The sequence below is a fragment of the Monodelphis domestica genome, chromosome 1 (assembly GCF_027887165.1).
Source record: "Monodelphis domestica isolate mMonDom1 chromosome 1, mMonDom1.pri, whole genome shotgun sequence".
NCBI lineage: Eukaryota > Metazoa > Chordata > Mammalia > Didelphimorphia > Didelphidae > Monodelphis > Monodelphis domestica.
In genome coordinates, this window is record NC_077227.1 from 509,965,435 (window position 1) to 509,992,334 (window position 26,900).

Below are 26,900 nucleotides of genomic sequence, written 5' to 3' on the forward strand. Positions count from 1 at the left end.
CACTTGGCACACCCAGAATGCCCCAGCTTGTCTGAGACGCCTTGTCGTTTCCTAGTTAATCAACAAGTATTTACTAATGACCTGCTATGTGTTCAGTAGTGTCAGGAATACAGAAGTGGAGCACACAGCCCCTGTCCTAGTTGGGAAGGTTATATGACCTAATGGAAAAAGCACTGGAATGTGAGTTAAGAAGCCAAGTTCAAGTTGCAGTCTGGCACTAACTGTCTAGGAGGCTGACTTTGGACAAGTCACCTAACTTTTCCCCACTGTGTAAAATCAAGGGATTAAATTAATCAACCTCTTAGCTCCTTAAAGTTATGAAATTTATGATTTCAAGACTAATACACACATACATACATAATTATGACCAATATAAGATAGCATATTGGATTATGGGTTCCTGATTTATAGATGACCAACAACTTGGCATATAGTAGGCAGACTGCTAGATCTGAAGTGAGGAAGACCAGGGTTCAAATTCAGGCTCAGACATGTACTAGCTGTGCAACCCAGGGCAAGTCACAAAATCTCTCTAAGATCCATTTTATTCATCTGTAAAATCAGGGAAAAATGCCTGTGTTGACTATTTCACAGGGTTGGTGTAAGGGTCAGATAAGAATTTTCTTTATCATGTAGTATTACAGAAGCCTGGGTTAATATTATTATTATTATGTAATAAGAGTTTTATTATGTAAGAGAGTTCAGAGAAGGGAAAAGTCAATGAAGGCTGGAGTAGTCAGAAAAGATTTTCTGGAGGAGATGGGACTTGAATCAAGCCTTGGGTAGGATGTGCTGAAGTAAAGGAGTCAGGGATAGGTGAGGCTCTTAGAAGCTCCAAGCATGAATATTAACCATCCCAAAATACTGGTTCACTTCAGAAACCGTCTGAGGCCTAACTGGGACAAATGAAGAAAAGAAAAGCACTGATCAGGAGTTTAGCCCCCTCCAGCAAGTACCCCAAATCCCCCAACTCTCACTCTAAAGCTCTGATGGCTCCACATGATCTCCCCTCTTCCTATCTTGAGTTCTTCTGATGCTAAGACTTGCAACCAATCTAATCCAATAAATATTATTAAATACCTGCTGGTATTTACATGGTAGTACATGCTGGGGAATGCAAAGATACCCCCCCCCAAAAAAACCAATCCCTGCCTTCAAAGGGTTTACATTCTTGGAGGGGGAGAGATACAAAATGACAGCAGATAAAAGTTATACATCCATTAGCAAGCATTTATCAAGTCCCTACTATGTGCACAATGGATAGAGTCCCTGGCCTGGAGTCAAGTTGACTCATCTACCTGAGTTCAAATCTAGCCTCAGACATTTACTAGCTGTGTGGCCCTGGACAAGTAGATGCATCCTTTTTGCCTCAGTTTCCTCAACTGTAAAGTGAGCTAGAAAAGGACATGGCAAACCACTCCAGTATCTATGATAAGAAAACCCCAAAAGGGATTATGAAGAGTTGAACACAACTGAAAAACAAGTCAACGACAATAAAGAGGCCTCTAGAGAGCTAACCTCATTTCATAGATATTGGAAACTGAGGCCCAGTGGGGTAAAGTGACTCATCCAAGGTCACCTATGTAAGTTCCCAGACTCTACCACATATTAGTTATAGTGGTAGAGTCAGCCTCAGTTCCACATACAAAATGGGGGTGGGGTGGGGGTGGACTCAGACTCCTTTTCTGCTCTATGTAAATTCTATGATCCTTCCATCTCAAAGTCTGTGAGACCATCTAGATGCTGCAAAGAGTCACTAGAGGGCAGCCAAGAGTCAGGGCAGATGGACAATCAGCTGGGCGTTCTGGAGAGCACCAAGGATTCTGAGTTAGTACCAGCCCCACAGAACAGTTTGTAGACACAGTTTTGAAAGATGAGGCAGAGTAGAGACTCCCTGGAAGGGAGCAGGGGGAACACCAGGAAATAGCAAGATAAAGCGAGAGAGGGAGGAAAGGAGGGAAGAAGAAAGGGAGGGAGGGAGGGAGGGAGGAAGGAAGGAAGGAAGGAAGGAAGGAAGGAAGGAAGGAAGGAAGGAAGGAAGGAAGGAAGGAAGGAAGGAAGGAAGGAAGGAAGGAAGGAAGGAAGGAAGGAAGGAAGGAAGGAAGGAAGGAAGGAAGGAAGGAATCAACATTTATTAAGTGCTTACAATGTTTCAGGTACTGTGATGAGCACTTTTACAATTATTATCTTATTTGATCCTTACAACAACTCTAGAAGGCAGAAGCTGTTTGTAATCAACATTTTACAATGGAAAAAGCTGAGGCAAACTGAGGTTAAATGACTTTCCCAGGGTCACACAGCTAGTAAGTGTCTGAGGTCACATTTGAACTTAGGTCTTCCTAACTCTAAGTCTAGCACTCTATACACTGCACACCTAGCTGCATATAAAATGTCAGACTTTTACATTGTGTTGGTTAGTTTTGCTGAACTATTTTTTTTTTACTTTTACTTTTCTTTCTCTTTTATTCTCTGCTATAAGAGATGGCTTTCTGGGAGAGGAAGGAAGAAGGATCTATTCAGAAATCTGCTGTTAATTGTTTCAGTTGTATCCAACTCTTTATAACCCCATTTGGGGATTTACATGGCAATGATTTTTTTTTAAAATGATTTGCCACTTCCTTCTCCACCTCATTTTACAGATGGGGAAACAGAGGCCAAAAGTATTATGTATTTGCCCAGGGTCACCCAGCTAGTAAGTGTCTGAGGCCAGATTGAAACACATGAAGATGAGTCCTCTATCCACTTCACCACCTAGCTACCCCATTTGGAAATCTAGATGATAGGAAAACAAAAGATCAATTAAAATTTATCTTTAAAATGTGGGGGTGGGAGGAAGAGGAAAAGGTAATTATAGGAAGATGCTGTTAAGTCAAAACCCAAAGAACTGAGGGTGACAGCAAGAGGAAGGAAAGGAAAGATTCTGAATTAACTAGGTCCAACTCAGGTGATGCTTTTATTATGAAAGAACAAGGCATGTGATCAGTTAAGAGCAAGATTAGCCTAGAGTAAAGCACTAAATTGACTAGACCTGAGTCAGATTCCGGTAAGTTGTCTACAGAACTAATAACCTAACTGGAAATCCCCTTTGAGGCATGTGAAAGAGCACCTGTTAGCATCACTCCATCCATCTGCCCATCTGTCTATCTTTTCAACCGCAGGCACTGACATCCCATCTGGGCCAAGGACCAAAGGCAGCTTATACATAGCACAGCACATGACTTCTCACAAGCAGAGAAGGATGAATCTGGCATGAACTCTGACCCACAAACTCCTGCTGAGCATCCACTGGGTACCATAAAATAAGCAGGAGACATAGGCTCCACCTGCCACCTTCAGGGTGCCTGTAATCTAGCTAGGGAATGGAGACTTGGAAACAGGAAACAATCCTAGAATGATGCAAGGAACTGGGGACATTTCCCCTGGAGAAGAGAAAAAATGAGGCTGGGGAAAGGGATAATTCTACTCAAATATTTCAAGAACTCCCATACCGAAAAAGGATTATACTTGTTCTCTGTGCTTCTGCTCTAGCAAAACCAGAAGCCACAGGTGACAGTTGCAAAGAGGCAAACTTAGGGTGGATGAAAAGAAACATTTCCTAACTATTAATACCATTCCAAAAGAGAACCGGCTGCATCTAAAGCTCTCCCTCCAAGTTGAGGCAGAAGGAGCACTTGTTGCAGAAGTCACAGATGGGATTCTAGAACAGATACTAGTATTGATTCTAAGAAGGTAAAAGTTTTTTTTTTAAGGGTAAGTCAGAAAGGTTTCAACCTCACTGTCATTCTCTATCCCTCACTCTTGCTCACAACTCATAGCCAAAACTCTTAGCCTTTCTATTCATAATATATCTCACACATATCCCCTTCTTTCTACTTATACAACCACCACTCTGGTTCAGGCCCCCATTTCTTCTCACCTAAGTTACTGCAATATTTTTTCAAGTAGGCTACCTGCCTCAAGCCTCTCCCCATTCCAATCTGTTCTCCAAAGAGCTGCCAAAGTGACTTTCCTTTCTTTTTTTAACTTTTTTATTATAAAGGTATCTTATTTTACCAATTACATGTAATAACAAATTCCCACATAATTTTCCAAAGTTATATGATCCAAATTGTCTTCCTCCTTCCCTTCCCTCCCCTCTCCTAGAACTAACAAGCAATTTGACCTGGGCTATACATGTATTATCATGCAAAACATATTTCCATGCTAATCATTTTTGTAAGCAAATAATCACATAAAAACAAAACCCCAAAACATAAACCCAAATAAATAATTCAAAAATTGTCTGCTTTCATCTGCATTCTGGCTCTAACAGTTCCTTCTCAGGAGGTGGAGAGTGTTCTTTGTCATAAATCCCTCAGAATTGCAAAGTGACTTTCTAGAAGTTTGGTGTGATCCCCTGCTCAAGAAACTCCAGTGGCTCCCTACTACTCATATAATCAAATATAAAGTCCTTTCTTTGGCATCTGAAGTTCTTGACAACTCGGTCTGCTCTCCTCTCCACACTCTACTCCCATAATGACCTACTTGCTATTCCTCACACACAACACTCCATTTCTCTATGTTTTCCCAGGCTGTCCCTTGTGTAGAATATTCTCCTGCTTCACATCATCTTCTCAGACTCCCCACCTCCCTTCAGAATTCAGCTGGAATGCTTTTACAAAAAGCCTTTCTTTCTTGATTAGAGTGTGACTGAGTCAGCTGTTAGTGCCTTCCCTGCTAAGGTTATCTTCCATCTCCTCTCTATGTATTTTAGAGGTAGTACGTGTTTGTCTGCATGCTGTCTCCCCTACGAGAGCATGAGTTCCTTGACTGCAGCAACTGTTTGTGTCTTTCTTTGTATCCTACTGCTTCACTACCACCTCAGTGGAGACCCATATCCCTTCTTGTTTGGGCTACTGCAATTGCTTCCTAATTGGTTTCCTGAACTTCAAGTCTCTTCCCATTTCAATCCATCTTTTTTTTTAACCCTTACCTTCCATCTTAGAATCAATACTGTGTATTGGCTCCAAGGCAGTAGAGTGGTGAGGGCTAGACAATGGGGGTCAAGTGACTTGCCCAGGGTCACACAGCTGGGAAGTGTCTGAGGTCAGATTTGAGCCTAGGACCTCCCATCTCTAGGCCTGGCTCTCAATCCACTGAGCCACCCAGCTGCCCTCCTTCAAAAGTATAGATTTTTGAGCAGGGAAGCAATACTGTCAGATATGGCAAGGCTGGGCTTAGAGTCAGGAATACCTTCATCAAAATTCCACCTCAGACACTTACTAGATGTGTGACCTTGAGCAGTCACCTAATCCCTGTCAGCCTTGGTTTCCTCATCTGTAAAATGAGGATATCTACCACCTAGGGGTGTTATGAGTTTCAAATGAGGTAACTGTAAAGTGCTTATCACAGCACTACCGAAATGATAGCTATTGTTATTATTATCATTTTGGTAGCAAAAGACTGAAAGCAAAGACTGTAACAACAGTCTAGCTGAGAAGATTATAGCCATGTGAATGGAAAGAAGGGGAGAAATGCAAGCAATCTTTGGAAAATCCAATTGATAAGACTTAATATATGCTTGGATATAGAGCATGAGAAAGAGGAGAGCCAAGAATGATGTTGATGTTACATACCTGGGTAGATGGGAGAGTGGTAGATCCTAGGCAGGGAGATAAAATTTCTTTCACTTGTATTGTGTGAGATGCCAATGGGACCTCGGTGTGGAGGGCTCTACTAGTTAACTACTGAGGTAGGTTTAGAGAGCCAAAGAGATCTGAGAGTCATCTGCATGGAAATGATACCTGAACCCATAGGAGCCAAGAAGGAACCCATAGAGGGAAAAGAGACCTGGGCCCAGGAGATGACCTCAGAAGAGACTATGGGGAGCCATCTGATAGGTCAGGGGAAGAAAGAAGAGAAAAATGTTCAGAAGGGGGAGAAGGGGCCCAAAGGGACAAAAGACAAAAAGGAAGCATTCTAAGACAGAGCCACTAGATTGGGAAAGAAATGGTAGGCAGAATGAACTGGCAACTCTTTCCAGGAGCTTGGAAGCAATGAAAAGGAGATGGAATAGATGATAGTTTGATAGGATACCTGGGTCAAATGGAGGTTTCTTCTTTTTTTTAACCCTCACCTTCTGTCTAAGAATTGATATTAAGTATTATTTACAAGGCAGAAGAGTAATAAGAGCTAGGCATATGGAGTTAAATGACTTACCCAGGTGGTATAGTTAGGAAGTATCTGAGGCCATATTTGAACCCAGGACCTCCCATCTCCAGGCCTGGCTCTATATCCACTGAGCCACCATACATCCCCAAAATGGAGGTTTGGTAAGAATGGGAAAGACCTTGGCATATCTGAAGAAAAGGATAAGAGTCAGGAGGAATGAAGAAATTAAAATTGTATGAGAGGGAGAGAATAATTGAAGGGGCAAGCTCCAGTAGGAGAGAGATAAGAGGATATGGGATCAAGGGCACAGAGAGGTGATAGCCTTTTCAAAAACAAGGATCAGCCTTCTTTGAAGTGGGAATAAATGAGAGGTGAAAATATTTGGGGGCTCAGGGTGTGGCATAGAGGAGGTAAAGGAGCTCATGATGGATGGTGTCAATTTTCTCAAAAAAGTAGAATCAAGATCATCTACTGAGACTGAATAGGGTATTGGAATGGGCAGCTTGGAGAGAGAACTTGGAATGGAGCCTGAGGGTAGGAGGAAAGCAAATTAACCAAAGAAGACTGAAAAGACTGTGAGGACCCAATTGAGATTAGATAACCAAAAAAAGGGGGACCCAGTCAGCACAGTTGCAGGACTTTTCTCCAGCAACTTTCAGCATTTGGGGAGAAGAACAAAGAAGGCAAACAGTGTGGGGTGACCCAGGATTAAAAACTGGCAGAACCATCCATATTACACATTAAATAGATATCTGTTGAATAAATGAATGAATGCATGAATATCAAGACATAACTGAGTAGAAAGAACAATGGTAAGAATGGTAGCTATGAAGAACCTCTTAAGTATCAGTTGGATTTCTCCTCTCCCCTCCTTTCTAGACCCACAGATACTACCCCAGTTCCAGCCTTCTACCTAGTATCTTCTGTTTACAGTCTTTCTCCAATCTATCTTTTACACAAATGGCAAGGTCAATTTCCTAATGCCTTAACCCTCCTCTCTCTCAAAAGCTTTCAAGGGCTCCCCTGTTCCCTAAAGGGCAAAACACAAACTTCTTACCTTAGTATTTAAGAGACTTAACGACTGACTCCAATCTACATTTCTTGCCTTATTTCATAGTACCTCCTATATTCTCTGTTCTAACTAACCTAGAATATTCACTGTTTCCTGATTTCATTCTAATTTTCCCAGCTTCATGACTTCTTGAGTCATGAGGTACTTTCCAATTTTATGTCTATGATTCTATGATTTTTTTAAACCCTTCCCTTCCATCCTAGAATCAATACTAAGTATGGGTTCCAAGGCAGAAGAGGAGTAAGGGCCAGGCAATTGGGGTTAAGTGACTTGCCCAGGGTCACAAGGCTAGGATGTATCTGAGATCAGATTTGAACTCGGGTTCTCCTAACTCCAGACCTGGCTCTCTATTCATTCAGCTACCAAGTTGCCCAGATCCTCTGATCCTGATATACATATTCTATTGCTGGTTCCTAAAACAGCTTGGTTCCTCAGCTCCAATCTCCAGCTCTAGATAAGTGTCTCCTTTAAAGCCCTACCTCTAAATATGTAAAATTTGAAAGCTATTTAGTTCCACATCCATAGACCCTCACCTGGATAAAGAACAAAAGATCTCTTCTCCAGGGCCAAGCTTGATCATTAGAACTAAGTAGCATTCAGGTTCTTGTAGCCCTAGTCATTATCATTCTACCCATTTTCATTGCAGTGGTCTTTGTGTAAAAGGTTTTCTAGCTTCAACCTCACTTTGTATTTGTTCTTGTGGGTCTTTTCAAGCTTTCCTATATTCTCTATATTCATTGATTCTTATAGCACAGTAATATTCTACTACTCTCATGTAGTGTCATTCCCTAATTTATCATGTATACATTCTCCAGTCAACAAATATCAACTTTGTGTCCAGCTAAAACAAAAAAATGTTAATATGCATATCTTGCTGTATATGGGTCTTGCTCTCTATCACTGACCCCTCGGGATACTCCTAGCAATCGGATCTATGTCAAAGAATCTGGATATTTTAATTACTTTCTTCTTATCATTCCCAAATTGCTTTCTAGAATTTGTGGCTGCACTAACAGTGTATTAGCATGCCTGTCCTTCCACACCCTCCAACAATGACTATTCCCATCTTTTGTCATCTTTGCCAAGTGGATGGAGGTGAGAGGAAAGTTCATCATTGTTTTGATTTGCATTTCTCTTATTATTAATAATTTGGAATAATCCTTCCTGTGGCTGTCCTTTGCATAATTTGTAATTTTTCTCTGAAAAATCACTGGGCATACCTCGTGAACTATTTTTCATTTTGTCTTTGTACCCATAGAACCTAGCACACTTGCCTTGCACATGGCATGCATTTATTAAACGGCTGTTGAGTTGATTTGCATTCTGGGGTGTTACATTCTTTTAAAATCCCCAAAGAATTAGAGTCTGGTTCTGCAGATGGTACTTTAAGAGTTTCTGAGCTAGTATATAAAGGAAAGTCACATGAAGGTCCAGAGATCTACAGGACATAAAATATCTGAGGAAAGAACAACACATATTCACCCAAGGGAAAAGGGGTGGCCAAAATACTCTATGGATAGCAGCAAGGAATAGTCATTTTTAATGACTATAATAATATGAAAAGAAAACAACACTAAAAGGCAGCTAAACTCCAGAATACCTGGAATGAATAATCTTGATTCAAGAGCACAAAGGGGAAGCAAGATGGGGAATAATGAACATATCTCATCCCAACCCCTGGAGAAATCATGTAACTGGTCACTCAGACTTTGGAATAACTCAGCAAGAGAAGCAATAGAATTGGCCAAATGTATAATGGAAACTGTTATCATAAAACTGGCCCAAATCCCAAATAAGTATACATTATCTGTTACAATGGCTGGCTCTTCCCTGAAGGCCCAGTCTCCGTGTACATACATACATATATATATACACATATGTATATATGTATATATATGTATATATATATATGTCTTCTACTCTTTTCAGTCATTTTTCAGTCATAACTGATACTTCATAACCCCATTGGGGATTTTCTTGGCCAAGATACTGGAGTGGCTTGCCATTTCCTTTTCCAGTTCCTTTTACAGATGAAGAAACTGAGGCAAACAGGATTAAGTGACTTGCCCAGGGTCACACAGCTAGTAAATGTCTGAGGTTGTATGGGAACTCAGTTCTTCCTGACTCTAGGTCTGGTGTTCTGTCCACTGTAGCACTTAGCTGCCTCTCTCTTCTAGTTATGTGTAATGGTGAGGTGTCATTATTCCTTGGACAGGGGTCTGTGAGTCAATGTTCCTTCCTCATCACTGAACCTTGTGCTGATTCCCCTAACAAAAGACCAGCCCTCAGAAGCCTCCACCCAAAGATCCCGCAAAGGTCTTTGGAGACTCAAAATAGTATCGGGCTCCATCGGAAACATAAGGCAGGAACAACTGCCCTGCCAAGAGCCAGTGACCACAGCCCCTGACTTGGAATAAAACATCCAGGATTCATACCATTTTGGAAGAAGGGGCACATCACCCACCGCTGTAGGAACAGTGTTCCATGAACCAAAATATTCCTTCTCCCCCTTGCCAAGAGGCACGTTATTCTGAAGAGTCTCGGCACACCAACGTAACCAGAAATGACAACCACGCAATATACAAGACATATTTTATCAGCTTTTATCAGGAAGGCTGGCCTATTGTCACCCTGACTAGAGCTCGGCCAAGCAGGTGGCTACCATTGCCTACACAGCACTGAGTGCTGACAGCTGTGGCTGGATGGGTGGTCAATACCACTGCATCCTCCAGGTGCTCAGGGATACGGAAGGCCAGGCACAAGAATGCAGGATCCATTTCTTATGGGGAGGAGGGGCTGTCATTGGGGAGCTGCTGGATCACTTGAGCCCAGCCAGGTCTTGCTGAGGCCTTTCAATAGAGGATTGATGCTCATCCCCCAAAGGAGGGTTAAGACAGCAGCTGACCTGTTTCAAATGCAGAGGATTCTCTATAGTTAGTGCCTGGGGACAAGATACATCCTTGAGATAGGAAAAGCAGATAGCAGACTTGTACTCCATGGAGATGTTCCCATTCTAATAGCATTCTGGGATTTGATCTTTTCACCCATTTCCACCTCTGCAGCCTTCAGGTCCAAACTCCCCCCTCCCTTCCCCCCCCCATTCAGTCCAGAGAGAAGTCATTTGCCTAAAATCACAAAGAGAAAAAGTGGCTGAGACTTGAGTTCCAGACCTCTGGCTTCAAATGCAAAGTTCTTCTCACCTGTAGCAGGCCACTGAGCTCAGGGGCACCACACAGTTGAAATTGAGGGGCAGCCATCAGAGTAGGGAGCATCCCCGCTATTCACCTCCATGGAACATTAGTAAGTCAGAAGCCAAGAAGCTGGAAAATGGAGGCAGCCAGAGTACAAGCCTCTCAAGAGTCTGACACCACATAAGAGGAAGAAGCTAGATTTGAAGAGAACTTAATTCTTCAGAGGATAGGAACAGCCCGTCCTAATCCTGAGTCTGTCAGGCAATGAGCAGGTTTGAGAGGTTTGGAAAATCAAATAATATCCATTTAAATAAAACTCCTTTGCTCCCCATTCTCTAATGGAACCAACAAGCATAACAAGCATCTTCAAAGTGATTTTACTGACTTTTTAAAATTTGAGTTCATTATAGCAGCATAAAGTATAGCTATTATCATCCCTATTTTTACAGATGAGGAGGTCCAGGTCACTGAAGTGACTTACTCCTGCTCAGACAGCTAGTAAAGTAAGGACTATATATAGGATCAGGGAATGTAGATTGTGAGTTGGAAAGGACCTTAGGGGCCACTGTGTCCATCCCCTCCTCTTACAAATGAGGAAACTGAGGCATAATGAAGTTAAGCAATTTATCCATCTTCTTACAGTTAAGAATATGGGCCTAGATATAAACTCATGCATTCCTGGTTTCAAAGTCAACCTTCTTTTTAATACACCACATTGCAGCAACTCTTTTCCACACACAAAAAAAAAGGGTTGACATTTCTGTGGCACTATAAAATACGTTAATTATATCAGCTTCATGACAACCCCAATGGTTTCTATCATCCCCATTTTACAGATGGGCAAAATGAGGCTCAGAGAAGTTAAATGATTGACCTATAATCAAAAAGTTATTATCAGGGGCAATGTATGAACTAGGGTCTTCCTGTCTCTCTCAATGCCAATAAAACAGTATCAAAAGAGGGGGTGAAGGGGACAGCCAAGGTAAGAAGGAAAATTCATCTAGTTTTATTAGCTAGAATCTAAAGACTAGCATCCAAAATTCCTGCCTATCTCCAGGCAGCTACAGGCAGGTGGCCCAGAGCCAACTGAGTCCCCCAGGCTTTCCCACCAAACCCCAATATCTGCTTAGCCCCAGAGTGAGAGCAGTGACCTGTACTCGGGCTTTACCCCGGTTGCTGGGCTAGGCAGGCTCCTGAGTGTTTGAGACAAGCCCTCTAAAGCTGCTGCCTTTTGTTCCTTCTCAGTGGCTCATTACAGGTTCCGATATAGCCCCTAATTACATCCTGCCTCTGCCTCTCATCTGCTGCTGCCTTCTCCTCCATAAGGGTGCTGCTGCTGATAACTGTGTCCATGAGTCGCTCAGATCCCACCCCGCTGCTAGCCAGACGGCTCCCTCCAAACAAGGCATGGCTAGTCCCTCCACCAGTATGGATTCTGGCAACTTTTCATTTTCTGAAACCTTGCAGGGAGTTGGTATTTCCACAGTCGAATTTTTCCTTTGATTGGAGGGTTGGATGGAGTATATTTCTGGGGAGATACTATAGGGCGACAGTCTGAGATTCCATGGACAACCCAGGCCAGGCCAGGCCAGACCCACTGGTTAAATGGACCACTGCTAAGATGAATGAGAAGAGAGAGAGGAAGACGGAAAAGGGGGAGAGGGGAGTGAAGGGCAGAAGAGAGGGGGAAAAGGGACAGAGGATTGAGGAAAGGAAAGAGATCAAACAAAGGACAGAAAGAACATCCATGTATATGTATGGGAGAGGAAGAGAGAGAAAGAGAAGAAATGGGGGGGAAGAAAAGAGAAAGAGAAAGAGATTGGAGGGGGAGGAGGAGGAGGGAGGGAAGAAGGGAGGGAGATGGAGAAGGGGGAGAAAGAGGAGAAGGAAGGAGGGAGGAGAGAGAAAGGGGGAAGAGAGAGGAAGGATTCCTTTCTCTTCTTTCTCTCTCCTACTTTTTCTCATCTGTCTTGGCAGTGACAATGGATTGAGGTCGAGATGGGCATGCATATCTGTCTTTACTCCGTAGAGTTTTCTTTTTGGACTGGTCCTGTGAACTCACTGCTATCAGGAACTCTCCATGAGAAATGCAGCTTAACACCTACCTAGAGGTTTCCAAGGGCTAAGGGAATTGATTGTCCCAGGCTACCTAGCCAGTATAAATCAAAGATGGGATTGGAACAGGCTTTGTGGCTTCCAGGCAAGCTCTCCATCTAAAATTAAAGACTGAGCACTGACTTCTGGTGGATCTAATCTAGGAAGAGAAGGAGTAGGCAGCAGCCATTCTTTCTCCTTCCCAGAGCTCTTTCTTGTGTCTCTCTTTTTCACTCTCTCCTTGCTGTCCCCTCCTCTCTATCCCCTTTCTTGTTTTCCTCTCTTCTTTCTTTTCTTTCTTCCCTGGTCTACCTTTTCTCCTCTCTTATTCTCTCTGTGTCCTGTCATATCCTTCCTCCATTTCTCTTTTCTTTCTCCCTGCCCCACTCCCCTCTTTCCCCCTTTCCCTTCCCCCTCTCCTCATTCATCTTTTCCATTCCATTCTTTTTACTCCTCCTCTCTCTCTCTTTCCCCTTTCTCTGCCCTCCCCTTTCTTTCTTCCTCCTTCTTTATGAATGTCTAGCTAATGGACTGTCTTCCCCCCAGGCCCCTTCCCCTGTCTGGCCCTGGATCTCCTCAGCAGGCTCCCAGCAGGGCTAATATTTCAGCTGTTCTTCTCTACACACGTTGCCATGGAACCTCATGGAGCTTGATGGCTTCCCAGTTGTATGGAGAGCAGAAATGTTAATTAATTAAGAGGTGCCTCCCTCTGGAAGCTTCAGTAGGCCCTGCTCCCCTTGGCAGCCTATGTCTAGGTATCATGGAGTGTGGATTTCTTATTCAGCCACCCCGAGTTGCTGGACCTCTCAAAACACCTACTATTTATTTCCTGCTAGTGAGGTTCATTCTTCTTAATCAGTCTCTCTCTCTCTCTCCTTTCCTCTAACAGCCTCCTCTCTCCCTCATTCTTTTGTCTCTCTCCTCCTCACTCCCCATCGCTTCTCTCTTCTTCTTCTTCTTCTTCTTCTTCTTCTTCTTCTTCTTCTTCTTCTTCTTCTTCTTCTTCTTCTTCTTCTTCTTCTTCTTCTTCTTCTTCTTCTTCTTCTTCTTCTTCTTCTTCTTCTTCTTCTTCTTCTTCTTCTTCTTCTTCTTCTTCTTCTTCTTCTTCTTCTTCTTCTTCTTCTTCTCCTCCCTCCCTCTCTTTCTCTCTCTCTCTCTCTCTCTCTCTCTCTCTCTCTCTCTCTCTCTCTCTCTCCCTGTCTTCCCTCCCTTTCTCTCTCTCTGTGTCTCTGTGTGTCTCTCTGTTCCTGTCTCTCTCCCATCCCTTCCTCCTCCATGCCTCCTTCTACCTCACTGTGCTCTGAATGACTGGCTTTGGACTCTTAGTGCTTACTAGGTAGTTATTCAGTATCACCAATGCTATGAGCAGTCAAAAGATAGATGAGCCATACGCACGTCTGGCTCCCCAGTCATTACACAGATTGGGCCCCTGAACAGGGCAGCCATTTCTGTCTTACCCATGTGCATTCTTCCATCAGAAAGTCAGAAGGCTAGAAATAGAGTCAGGGGGGCCCGACATCAAATCCTACTCCTGGCACTTAGTAGCTATGTGGCTTAACTTCTCTGAGCCTCAATTTTTTCACCTCTAAAATGGAACAAACTTTCTATGACTGGATGTACTGGAAGGAAGGGGCAGATAGGTGATACAAGTAGATAGAATGCTAGGCCTGGAGTCAGGAAGACATGAGTTCAAATTCTGTCTCGGATACTGTGTAACCCAGGGCAAATCACCCAACCCTGTTCTCCTCATTTTTTTCATCTGTCAAAGGAGCTGGAAAAGGAAATAGTAAATCCCTGAAATATCTTTGCCAAAAAAATCCAAGTGGAGTAAGATGCAACTAAAACAACTGAACAACAACATATTGGAAAGAAGAGAAGCAGTGCTACAGGAGTGACCTGAAGCCTGACCTCACCCTCTGGTTGCCCCAGGTTCTGATGCTCATGGGTCTGGCTCATGTGTGACCCAGGACAAACCATTTCACTACTCAGTGGCCCAGGAACACTCTAACTGGAGATCACAGAAGTTATTGGCCTGAATGAGAAACAGCAGTTTCCTCCCCACCAGAAGTTCTTCATATCAATGAAATCACAGGTCTAAATTTAAAAGGGGGATAAGGCACAGAGGCTCCAGCACAGATCTTACATCAAAAAGTTCCTGGCTCTGATGCGCACTAGCCATGAACACGGACAAGTCATTTCTATTTGTCAGAGTCCCCTGTGAAAGAGAAACATTGCTTACCGGTGACTAACCTGCATTGGCAGAGGAAATTTCCATGTTGGAAATTCTTTATATCAAGAAATCACACATCTAAATCCCTCCCTCCAAAAAAATAATATGGGGACAGAGAATGAGGGAATTGGGGATATGAAGACCAAGATATGATCCCTTAAGTGAGGGAGAAGTCTAAAAATTGTACCCATATATGACCGTTCAGCACAAGATATGACTTGTCACTGTGCCACATTCAACTTGGCGTCTCACAAAATGATTCTAATTTGTCATGAAAGGTGGAGATTTTATGGTATTAAAAAGATGTATACTGGGGTTGCTGGGTGGCTCAGTAGATTGAGAACCAGGCCTGGAGACAGGGGTTCCTGGGTTCAAATTTGACCTCAGATACTTCCTAGCTGTATGACCTTGGTCAAGTCACTTAACCTTGTTGACCTCAGTTTCCTCATCTTTAACATGACTTGGAGTAGGAAATGGCAAATCATTCTAGTATCTTTGTCTAGAAAACCTCAACATGGAGTCACAGAGAATCAGACATGTTTGAAACTACTGAATAACACATTTCCAGGATAAAATACAAACTCCTCATTCTGGCATTTGAGACCCTTAGTAAACTGGTTCGCTGGACACATTTCATCTCCTCTCTCCATGACTTTTCATAGCTAGTAAGGGTCTGAGACTGTATCTGAACTCAGATCTTCTTGACTTTAGGCCCCAGGTTCTATCCATCGCACCTTCAAACTGCAAGTTCTATAAATTACTTTGTTTATGCTTTATGCAAATTTTGAATTTGTTTATCTGTGTATTGTGTTCCCTTCCAATTTCATACAAGTTCCTGGAGGACTAGAACTATTTGAAGGGAGGGGAGGGGGGCCTTGCATTCCCCAGGATATTGTAAAGTGTCTCGAATATAGTGGTTGTTTAATAAATACATCTGGAATTACTGAACTAAGTCATCCTTCAACACTTGGTGCAGAGACAACCTTGAGGAGAAAATTGTCCTACTTTCATATGATGGAGGGAAATGATAGAATTCTAGTCATAAGCCTGCACATGGCCATGGTGAGCCTGCATGGGGGGGGGGGTGCTGCTGCTAAAATGGCCATCAGAGCTCCTGGCCTTTCCTCAGATGGGCACCTTCGAAGGCTCGTGCTTCATCCTAGGTGCCAGAGCTTTGGAAGGCCATTAAGAGGCTGAAGGGCATCCAGAAAAGGGCAGCCACAGTGGTAAGGAAGATTGGCAGAAGGAACTGAGGACATTTAGCTTAAAGAGGAGAAGTTTGAATGTAGCCATAAAGAGAATTGAGGATTGGGCTGTTTAAGTTGTAGAGAAGCATGTTTTAATGACATATAATTAGGAAAGTAGCCCCAAAATGTATGCCAAATACGAAAGAAACCCCTGGGGGCAGGTAGGTGGCACAGCAGATAGAGCATCGAGCCCAGAGTCAGGAAGACCTGGGTTCAAATTTGGCCTCAAACACTTCCTGACTATGTAACCCTGACCAAGTCACTTAACTCCATCAGTTATTACTAAGACAGAAAGTAAGAGTTTAGAAAAGAAAAGAAAGATCCCCTAGCAATGAGAATTGTACAAAAGTCAAATAGTTTTTTGGGGAAGGAGACTAAACCACGACTGGAGGTTACTAGGAAGAGTCATGGATATAGTAGAGGGTATTCTAGCTCAGGTATTGGCTGGAATAGGTTCTGGTTCTAGAATATTCCAATTCAGACATCCTAGAACTTCATGATATTCAAGGTGATTCACCCTTCACCCTCCTGCAAGGTATGCCCCAAGTAGCCGATGGCCTTGCCCAGTCCCACCTCTGCAGAGAATACACAGGAAATGCCAGATCAAATTGTTAATGTTGTCCAATAGCCATAGGGACATAAGAACAAGGCTTACTGCTTAGAAAAGAGGAAACTGGGGCAATGTTCTAGAAAAGTCCTAACATCAGCTATTTGCCAGGCAGTGGCACTTAGTGCTAAGGAAACCAAGGAGAAAAAAAACTTAAACAGCCCAATCCTCGAGGAGCTCACATTTTATCAGAGGATATAGTATGTGTACATATAAGTTTGTGAAAAATAAATATGACACATACAAGATGTTTCAAGAGGAAGGGCACTAGCCAATGGAGAGATCAGAAGACTTTATGTAGAAACGGTCCTTGAACAAGATCTTAGGAGAAGACAGGAGTTTTTTGAGGTAAAAGTAGAGGAAGTGATTACATGGCAGGCCCAGAGGGAAATTATTCCAAAGGCATGGAGACAGGAGATGGAGGGTCTTATAAAGAAAAGAGATAAATCCAGTGTGGCTGTATCACAGAGGGAGGTGACATATTAGGGGAGAGAGAATGATAAATATAACATGTCAGAAAAAGATTTGAGCCAAGATGTAAAGAGCTTTAGAGGTCTAACAAAGGATTTTGTATTTAACTCAGAGACAATAGGGAACCACTGCAATTTATTGAGTAGGGATTGATGTAGTCAGATAAGGGATGAAGTAAAATCAGTCTGACAGCTGTATGGAAGATGGAGTGGAGTGGAGTGAAATTTAAAGAATGGAGATGAATTAGGCAGCCAATCAAATAAGATCTTCTAGATCAGATTGATAATAATCATCTAATTAAACAGGCCATTGCAATAATGTAGTTTAAAAAATAACCAGAGCCTTAATTAAGATGGTGGCCACGTTAGCAGTGAGAAGGTATGAGATGGAAGAGATGTTGTGGTAGGAATGAAAATGTGCTGGCTACGAAGTAGCTATACAGGGCAATTAGAGAATGAGAAGTCACAAACAGGAAATGCTGCGATTATAAAGCTGGGAAAATGGTGATGCCTTTGATGGAAAGAAGACAGATGGGTTGAAAAGCAGATTTGAGGAGAAAAATAAAGATTTCTGTTTGGGATATGTTGCATTTGAGAGGTCTCTGGGTTATCCAGTTTGAAGTGTCCAACAGGCAGGTTGGAGGTATATGACTGGAGCTCAAGGGAGAGACTGAAGATACCCCCACAGAACTGTTGATCATTCAGTCTAGGGGTCGGCAGAGAGAGAAAAAAAGGAGTCAAAGCTTTGGGAAAGGTGACACAGAAGATACACCAGCAAAAAAAGACTGAGACTCAAGAGCTGTAGTCAGATAAAAAAAAAATCAAGAACCAGTAATAGGATAAAAATCCTGAGATAAAAGCCTTTCTAGAAGAACAGGGTGGTCTAAAATATCAAATACAACAGAGATTTTTTAAAAAGATGAAAGACCATCAGATTGGGCAATGAAAAGATCACTTACTGTTAACTTTAGAGAAAGCTGTTTCAGATGAGTGATGAGGTCATCAGGCTGCAAACAAAGGGTTGAGGAGTGAGGGGAGAACAAGAAAAAGCCACGAATGTAAATTTCTTCCTAGAAATTTGGCTGAGAAAGGGAGGGAAGATACAGGGATAAACTGATAATATAGTTTAGTCTAATGAAAAAAATTTTAAATATAGGGGAGAGATGGATACTTTAAAAGCAGTAAGAAAGGCACTAGTCAATAGAAATAGAAATTGAAGGCAGAGAGGGAGACAATCTTCTGAAGAGGACACAACAGGATAGGATCAAGGACCTGTGCAAATGAGTTTGGCTTTGGCAAGTGAGGGCACCAAATTATCAGAGTCTAAAAGGAAAGAGGAGAGAATGTTTGTGACATGAAGAAAAAAGGAGAAGAGTGAGACACTGCAAAAGACAGAATGAAAAATGACCACAGCTAGGTGGAGGAATGTCAGATTTTGGCATCAAGGAAATGGAACACAAGGGCAATGGTGAGATCCAGGCTATAATCACCCCTGTGTGTGGCTGAAGTGGAATGAAGGTTAGGGTGTTTGAGAGAACATCAACACAAGTATAGCCAGCCCCCTAGGAGAAAGGTCATAGTTGTGAAGAAAGGTGATGAGTCAGTTGCTAACGTCCTTAAGAAATGGGAGAAATGGGGCCTAAGGATGAGCAAATTAAACTGAGTGAAAAACAAAATTTTCATTCAATTGTTTCCATAAAAATATCTCAAATCCATCTCTGACATGAACTGCTTTTTTTTTTTTTTAAGACCCTAGCAGGGGCAGCTAAGTAGCTCAGTGGACAGAAAGTCATGCCTAGAGACAGGAGTTCAAATATGGCCTCAGATACTTCCTAGCTGTGTGACCTCAGGCAAGTCATTTAACTTTCATTGCCTAGTCCTTACTGTTCTTCTGCCTTGGAATCAATACTTAGTATAAGTTCTAAGATCAAAGACTAAGGTTTTTGTTGGGCTGTTGTTTTTTTTTAAATAAAGAGACTCTAGCTCCTTTCCAGTTACAACTATTTAAACATTGCAATTTTAGGGACTTTCAAGGGTAAGTTTTACTAGTCATGATTTTCTCCCTAGCCTTGACTTTTTAGAACCAACTCCCCATAAGATGCCATTCCACTATACAAAGTCCCTGATCTACATATCTACAAGGTCCCCTGAAGTTACACTCGATGAGCTGGGCCCCAAAACCCTAATTGGAGAAATTATCTGGCTTCCTGGACAGGTTCCCACCAGCTAAGATAAGCTGAAGGCAGCCTACCAACAGGGAAGGCCCCAAGTTTGAACACCAGAACCAAAGTTACCCAGAAATTTAAGTCTGATCTTACCTTAGAAAACTGCCTCCTATATGAGCTTGCTCAGCCCAAACCTGCCCTGCAAGGCTGGCTCTCCTTCCTCCCAGAGGAATGGGTGAAATAAAGTTCTCTGCACTTGCAGAAAGGAGGAACAGAGTCTGGCATGTGGAAGTAACCAGGGCCTAGAGGATCAGTTGGCGCTGATGTGCAGGTCAATGGATTAATGGTGATATATGGGGGAAAGGGGGGAGGGTTCAGAGGAGGGAAGGTACTAAGTAATTGAAATCTACAAAGAATCCCCAAAGCCTCTGAGCAGTTTTAAACCTCCTGCTCTGCCCACCAAAGCTTTCACCAGAGCATTAACAAATAGCCTCACTAATGGGGTTTGAGTTTCCAAAGTTAATTAGCCATGAAACAGCCAAAGGCAGGTAGCCAGAGGAAGAAAGGGAAAGATGGGATTGACCTACAAATTGAATATTCAGCCCAGAAATCTTCCAAGCATTGGAGTTAAAAAATGGAGCTTCACAAGTTCAAGATGCAGAAGATGTAGATAGAAACCAGGACTTAGAGGGAGGGAAAAGGATCTGGAGGAGGCAGAGTAATGGACTGCAAGCTCCACAGAAGGCAACATTATGATATGGCAGCCAAAAAGCTAATGCAGTCTCTACTCTCATGCTTTAAGGTTTGCAAAGCTCTGCAAATAGTAACTCATCTAATCCTCATGACCACCTGATGCCATAATTATCCCCATTTTTCAGATGAGGAAACTAAGGCAAACAGCAGTTAAATGACAACATTAAGAAAAACATAACATCCAAGACTAAAAATATGACAGTATTGGGGGTGGCTGGGTAGCTCAGTGGATTGAGAGTCAGACCCAGAGTTGGGAGGTCCTGGGTTCAAATGAGGTGTTGGATCCTTCCTAGCCCTGTGACCCTGGGCAAGTCACTTGACACCCCCCCCTACTCCTTACTGCTCTTCTATCTTGGAACCAATATTGAGTATTGATTCTAAAATGGAAGGTAAGGAGAGGGAGAGGGAGGGAGGGAGGGAGGGAGGGAGAGAGAGAGAGAGAGAGAGAGAGAGAGAGAGAGAGAGAGAGAGAGAGAGAGAGAGAGAGAGAGAGAGGGAGAAGGAGAAAGAAAGAGAGAGAGAGAGAGAGAGAGAGAGAGAGAGAGAGAGAGAGAGAGAGAGAGAGAGAGAGAGAGAGAGAGAGAGGATGGATAGTCTCTGTTCTAGTAAGATCATATCAGCAGTACTGTCCAGTTGTGAGTACCATATATTGGGAAGGGAAGGGAATTTGTATTCTGGAGTTTTCTATAGGTGATCAACTAGAATGGTAAAGGGCCTCACATCTATACCATATGAAAACAGCTGAAGAGGAGCAGCTAGGTGGCTCAGTGGAGAGAGAGCCAGGCATGGAAATGGGAGATCCTGGATTCAAATCTGACCTCAGGCCCTTCCTAGCTGCTTGACTCTGGGCAAATCACTTCATCCCAATTATCTAGCCCATATCACTCTTCTGCCTTGGAATTGATACTTAGTATTGATTCTAGAAACAGGAGGTAAGTGTTAGTAAAGGCAACATTGGATGAAAGAAGTGGGGGGTGTATGGTCCAGGAAAGAGGAGACTTAACATAGACATGATCACTGTTTTCAAGTACTTGGAATGTGTAGAAGAGAAATTAGAATTGTGTTTGGCCCTACAGGGCTGAGTAATGGGTACACACCCATTACTCCGAGTTCAGTTCTTTAGGGTTGAACTATTTAGTGCTCTTCCACAGTGGAATGGGTTGCTTTGGGGCAGGGGGAAGTTGGTTCTCACTGAAGGTCTTCAAGCAAGGACTATGTGATCACTTGTCAAATATGAGGTGGAAGGGGGATGCTTTTCCAGGAATGGGTTGAAATAGACGGCCAATGAGCTTCTAACTCAAATTCTGTGATTGTGTGACAACAGAAACTATTGGAGATGTCAGGCAGCAAGGATCTCTCAATGAAGTCCCAACTGTCCAGTCATCCATGCCAGAAGTGGCCTCAGAGCTGAGAGATCCCTTGTAGATCTGCCCTGGTCCCTAATCTGGGGCAAATCAGGGTCGATAAATGGCACCCATCTAGTTCCCATTAATAATCTAGTGGTTGCTAAATGGGTCATAAGATAGAAGGGACAACTTTCTATTGTAAATGAGGTAGGTCCCCCTTGATTTGTAATTGTGGTCCCCAATGAGTTGTGTGGAGTGTTGAGGATCAGCCTTCTACTCATTAATAGGGCCAAAACCCTTCAATTCATAAATGACTCCCTCACTACCACAGCTTAGACTATTGCCTTGCTGTTGGGTTCTCTGGGAAGGTATATGGTGAAGAGCATGTGAGCTAATTTAACCAAAAGTCTTGGTCAAATTGTCTTCAGGCAAATAAGCCGGAAGCGTATCCCTGTTCTCCCTGCCTCCCTCCTCTTTTCTTCCTATACGTTGGCCATTTCCTAGCTCTGCTCCCTTTTCATCCTTTCCAGTTGAGAAAGAAATGGAAAAGAAATAGCTTCTTGGCCTGTTCCATAGTTCTTTTTCTTCTGAAGGATGAAGCAGAGGGACTTCTCAACTTCTTCATGGTCAGAAGAGAATAAGTGACTTTTGTGGCAGTCAGAGTAATATCGGTGTATATCCGTCTCTCTGTCTCTGGTCTCTAATTCTCTCTTTCTCTCAAATTCATGTAGTGGGCCCCAATGGATCCAAGACTTGTATTAACTGCATTAAATATGTGTTGGATGCTTGTTAATGATTTCATTTTCATTATACATGAATCATTTCATTTAGATTTTTATGTTTATTACTAAGTAAATGGTCTCTGTGTCTCACAGTTCAAATTTATTACATTTACTATTGATTTATTAACTTCTCTTGGGAGTTCATGGTTGCCTTTTTTTTTCTAGTTCAGAACAATGTTACAAATTCCTTCCGTCAAGACTTCTTCTAAAAATGCAAATCACTAATTCGTCTGTAACTTCTGGCCTTAGAGAGTTGCCTAGGACACTGAGAGGTTAAGTGATCTGTGCATGACTATGTCTCTAAGGCAGTACTTGAACTCAAGTCTTCATGATTCCAAGCCAGCTCTCTACTAAATCAAGTTGACATCTACCAATTCTCCTCATCAAATCTCTTTCTCTAACAAAATAGTGTATTTATTCAGTACAGTCAAGTTCCACAGCCAATGCCTAAAAAATTCCCAAAGTTCTGACCACCAATTGATTTGGAATATAAGCAGGCTAGATTAAGAGTGGCAGAGGTAGATAGAGCACCAGACCTGGAGTCAGGAGGACCTGGGCTCAAATATGGCCTCAGGTACTTCCTAGCTATATGATCCTGGGTAAGTCACTCAACCTCAACTGCCCCACCCTTGCCTTTCTGTCTTAGAGCTGTTATTAACACAGTGGAACTGTTTGTTGGATTCAGAACGGGGAAGGAAAGAGTGGGGGGAGGGGAGGGAGAGAAGATCATGAATCATGTAACAATGGAAAAATATTCTAAATAAAAAGGGGGAAAATAGAGTTGTTATTAAGACAGAAAGTAAGGGTTCAAAACCAAAAGAATAGCAGAGGATGAAGGGAATATCTTCCCCACAGTTTCCCACTCTTTCAGTAGCCTGGGTAACACTAGGATTATCCTAGGAAGAATCCTCTCATAAAGCAGAGCAGAACTTGGTGGGGGGTTCTGACAAATGGGAAGTCAGAAGAAATGACTTGGTCAGGCTCATGCATGGGAAGGAGAATCTTGCTAAAAGCAGTAGATGGTAGGCTCACTAAGAGCAAGGGCTCTTGGTGCCTGGCTCATAATAGACATGTAATAAATATTTCTTTTTTTTGGTTTTTTTTAAACCCTTACCTTCTGTCTTAGAGTCAATACTATGTATTGGTTCTAAGGCAGAAGAGTGGTGGTAAGGGCTAGGCAATGGGGGTCAAGTGACTTGCCCAGGGTCACACAGCTGGGAAGTGTCTGAGGCCAGATTTGAACCTAGTACCTCCTGTCTCTAGGACTGACTCTCAATCCACTGAGCTACCCAGCTGCCCCAATAAATATTTCTTAATTGAATTAAAGTAGCAAACCAAAGGCAGAATAAGGTTCTGGGGAGTTGAGGCTTCAAGAGCAGGACCTAGTCTTTTCCTCTCTCAAAAGCTTTCCCATAAAAGCTCTCTCAGCTCCTTTCCTAATGATTAGATAGTGATACCTTCTTTTTTTAATATTTTATTTTTCCCCAATTACATGTAAAAACAATTTTAACTGTTGTTTTGTTTTTCAATTTTAGGTTCCAAATTCTCTCCCTTCTCAGTCCCTCCCCCTTCTTTTCTCTCCTCACCAAGATGGGAAGAAATCTGATAGAGATTTTAAATGTACAATCATGTAAAACATTTTTTCCATATTGGTCATTTTGTGGAAGAAAGAAAGAGCAACACATTCTCTAGAATCCTGGAACTTAATGGGCTTGGGCTCAGATGTGCATTTGAATTCTGTAAGACTAGTTCACAAAAGTTATTGTGGGCCCCTAAGATGGGGTGGGAGAGAGGAGTAATAGGTTGAGATCAAGAGGACCATAGACAAGCTGTCTGCTAATCAACAGTAAAGTTTATTGATCACGAGTTCTTTTTTTATAGAGTCTGAATTTTCCCTCACTTTTTAATCAGGTGGTCAAGTCTGTCACCTTTCTCAGCCTCAGTTTCCTCATTTGTGAAATGGGGGTAATAGTGATTTGCACTACCTATAATACTGAGTTATTATCAATCCAATCAATCAATGAGCATTTATTAAAGAACTTAATATATGCCAGGAATTGCGCTACGTTCTAGGGACCCAAAGTAAGACAAAAGCAACCCTTACCCTCAAGGGGCTTACATACTAATGGGAGAGGTGACATGTACATAAAAGATATATACAGAGTAGAAAGAAGATAATCTTAGGAGAGGACAGCTGGTATGGCTTGAAGGATGAGGCTGTCCTCCTGCAAAAGGCAGTATTTGAGCTAAGTCTTGAAGGAAACTGGGAATGTCAAGAGGCAAAGATGAGGAGGAAGAATATTCCAGGCCTGAGGGCAAAAGTACGGGCATAGCTTTATAGGTATCAAAGGATTGTAGGTATAGGGTTTTTAGAAGGGAGTGAAGTATGAACAGACCCAAGAGGAAAGGAGGAGCCAGGTTACAAAGAACCCTGAAAGCCAATGGAGGAATTTCTATTTTATCCTCAAGATAATAGGGAGTCATTGGAGTTTATTAAACCCAGAAATGATATGACCAAACTTGTGCTTTGAGAAAATCATTTTGGAAACTACATGGAGAACGGACTGGAGAAATGGGATAAGGGGACCAATTATAAGGCCACTGATGAAAGCCTGAACTAGGGTGATGACTATTTGAATAGAAAGGAGGTAATCTATTTGGGCTAGGTTGTGAGGGAAGAAATGGCAACTCTTGTCAACAGAATGGATATGTGTTATGAGGGTGAGGAATGAAAGATGAAAGTGAGGGTCTGAATGTGAATGCTAAGAGGATATTGGTGTCTTTGACAGTAATCAGGAAGTCAGGAAGAGGGTAGGATTTAGGAGTAAAGATAATGAGTTCTCTTCTGAACCTGTAGATTTTGAGATGCCTATGTGTCAGCCAGTTCAAGATATCCAAGAGGCTGCTGGAGAAGTAGGATTGGAGCTCAGGAGAGAGACTAAGACTAGATAACTGGGAATCATCTGTGTAGAGATAATAATCTAATCTATTATTGGTGTTCAGTTGTTTCATTCATGTCTGACTCATCATGACCCCATTCAGGGTTTACTTGGCAAAGATACATTTGCAATGTCCTTCTCCAGCTCATTTATCAGACTTTGAGGAAACTTGGGCCAGCAGAGTTGTGACTTGCCCAGGGTCACACAATTAATAAGTGTCTGAGGCCAGATTTGAACTCAGGAAGAAGGGTCTAATTCCCAGTCCAGTGCTCGATATATCCACTGTGCTGCCTAGCTGCCCTAATCTAATCTATGGGTGAGCACAAAAGGAGATAACATATAGAGAAAAGAGGACAAAGCCTAGGGGTTCTCCTACATTTAGGAGGCATGCAGGGAAGAAAAGCTACCAAAATAAAATGAGAAGTGATTGAACTAGTAGAAAGAGAAAGAACCCAGAGAAAGGAATATCACAAAAACCCAGAGAAGAGAGTCTCAACAGAAGGATCACCAGTCAGATGCTGCTGAAAGGTTAAAAAGGATGAAGATCAGGAAAAGACTATTCTATTTGGCAACTAAGAGATCGTTGATAACTTTGGAGAGAGCAGTTTCAGGTGAATAATGAAGCTAGAAGCCAAAATGTACTGGATTTAGAAGAATCGGAAAAGGAAAAAGTAGCTATTTTTTCAAGGAGTTTAGAAGAAAAGGCAAGGAAAGGAGGGAGAGAAAGAGAGAGGGAGAGAGAGAGAGAAAGAGAGAGAGGGAGAGGAAGAGGAGAGAGAGAAAGAGAGAGAGAGAGAGAGAGAGAGAGAGAGAGAGAGAGAGAGAGAGAGAGAGAGAGAGAGAGAGAGAGAGAGAGAGAGAAACAGTGATGGAAAACCTTTTAGAGACCAAATGCCCAAACTGGACCCTCACACTGCATGTGAAGCCCCCACCTTAACCCAGACAGGGAAGGGAGGAAACACTCCCATTGAACTGCTGGGAAAAGGGACAAGTGATGTCCTCAGCTTAGGTGGAGAGGGAGAAGGGAGCAGCCCTTTCTGGCATATGTGCCATAGGTTCACCAACATGGATATAGGGTGATGGCTAGCTGGAATAGTGGGATCAAGTGAAGATTGCTTAAGAATAGAAGAGTTTTGACAATGTTTGTAGGAAGCAGGGAAGGAGCCAATAAATAGGGACATATTAAATACCAGAGAGTGGGGAAATGGCTGTGAGAGTAATTTGCTGAAGATGAGAGGGTATGAGATAAAAAGCACAAGTGGAGGGACTGGTCTTGGCAAGAAGAGGCACCTCTCCAACCAAGACTGGAGAGAAGGAGATAGTAGAGGATGATTTAAGAGGGCTATAAGATGCATAAAGGGAGGGGGGGACAAATATTTTCTAAACTGAAAAGAGATGCATTCAATTCAATAAATATTTACTGAGCACCTACTATATACAAACCACCATTAGGGGCAATGGGGATACAAAAATGTAAAAGGACACAGTCCTTGCCCTCACAGAGCTTGTAATTTAATCTAGAGAATATGATCAAACACATAAAAGGTATGATGGTAAGTGGCATGTAATTCCAGAAGAGAAGAGATATATACAATGTGATTTTTAAAAAATGAGGAATAAGATGCCACTTCTAGTTCAGGGAGGTCAATTCCCAGAAGGGGTAGCACCTAAATTAGGCCTTGAAGGAAGAGAAGGATTTCTGTGAGTGTAAATGAGGAAGGAAAGTGTTCTAGGCAGTAGGAGGTGCATGAATTCTCAGAAGTGGAAAATAACAACTCTAGATCTTGAAGAGATTTACAGGTCTTCTAATCCCAATTCCCTCATTTTTACAGATGAATAAATTGAGGCCCAAAG

The 26,900-nt window shown here is 42.4% G+C and overlaps 1 protein-coding gene across 23 annotated transcripts in view; it reads right to left on the bottom strand.

The window, feature by feature from the left end:
• The window catches only part of CAMK2B (calcium/calmodulin dependent protein kinase II beta), a 311,330-nt gene that overhangs the window by 218,652 nt on the left and 65,778 nt on the right, over nucleotides 1-26,900 (bottom strand). The window lies entirely within an intron of this gene.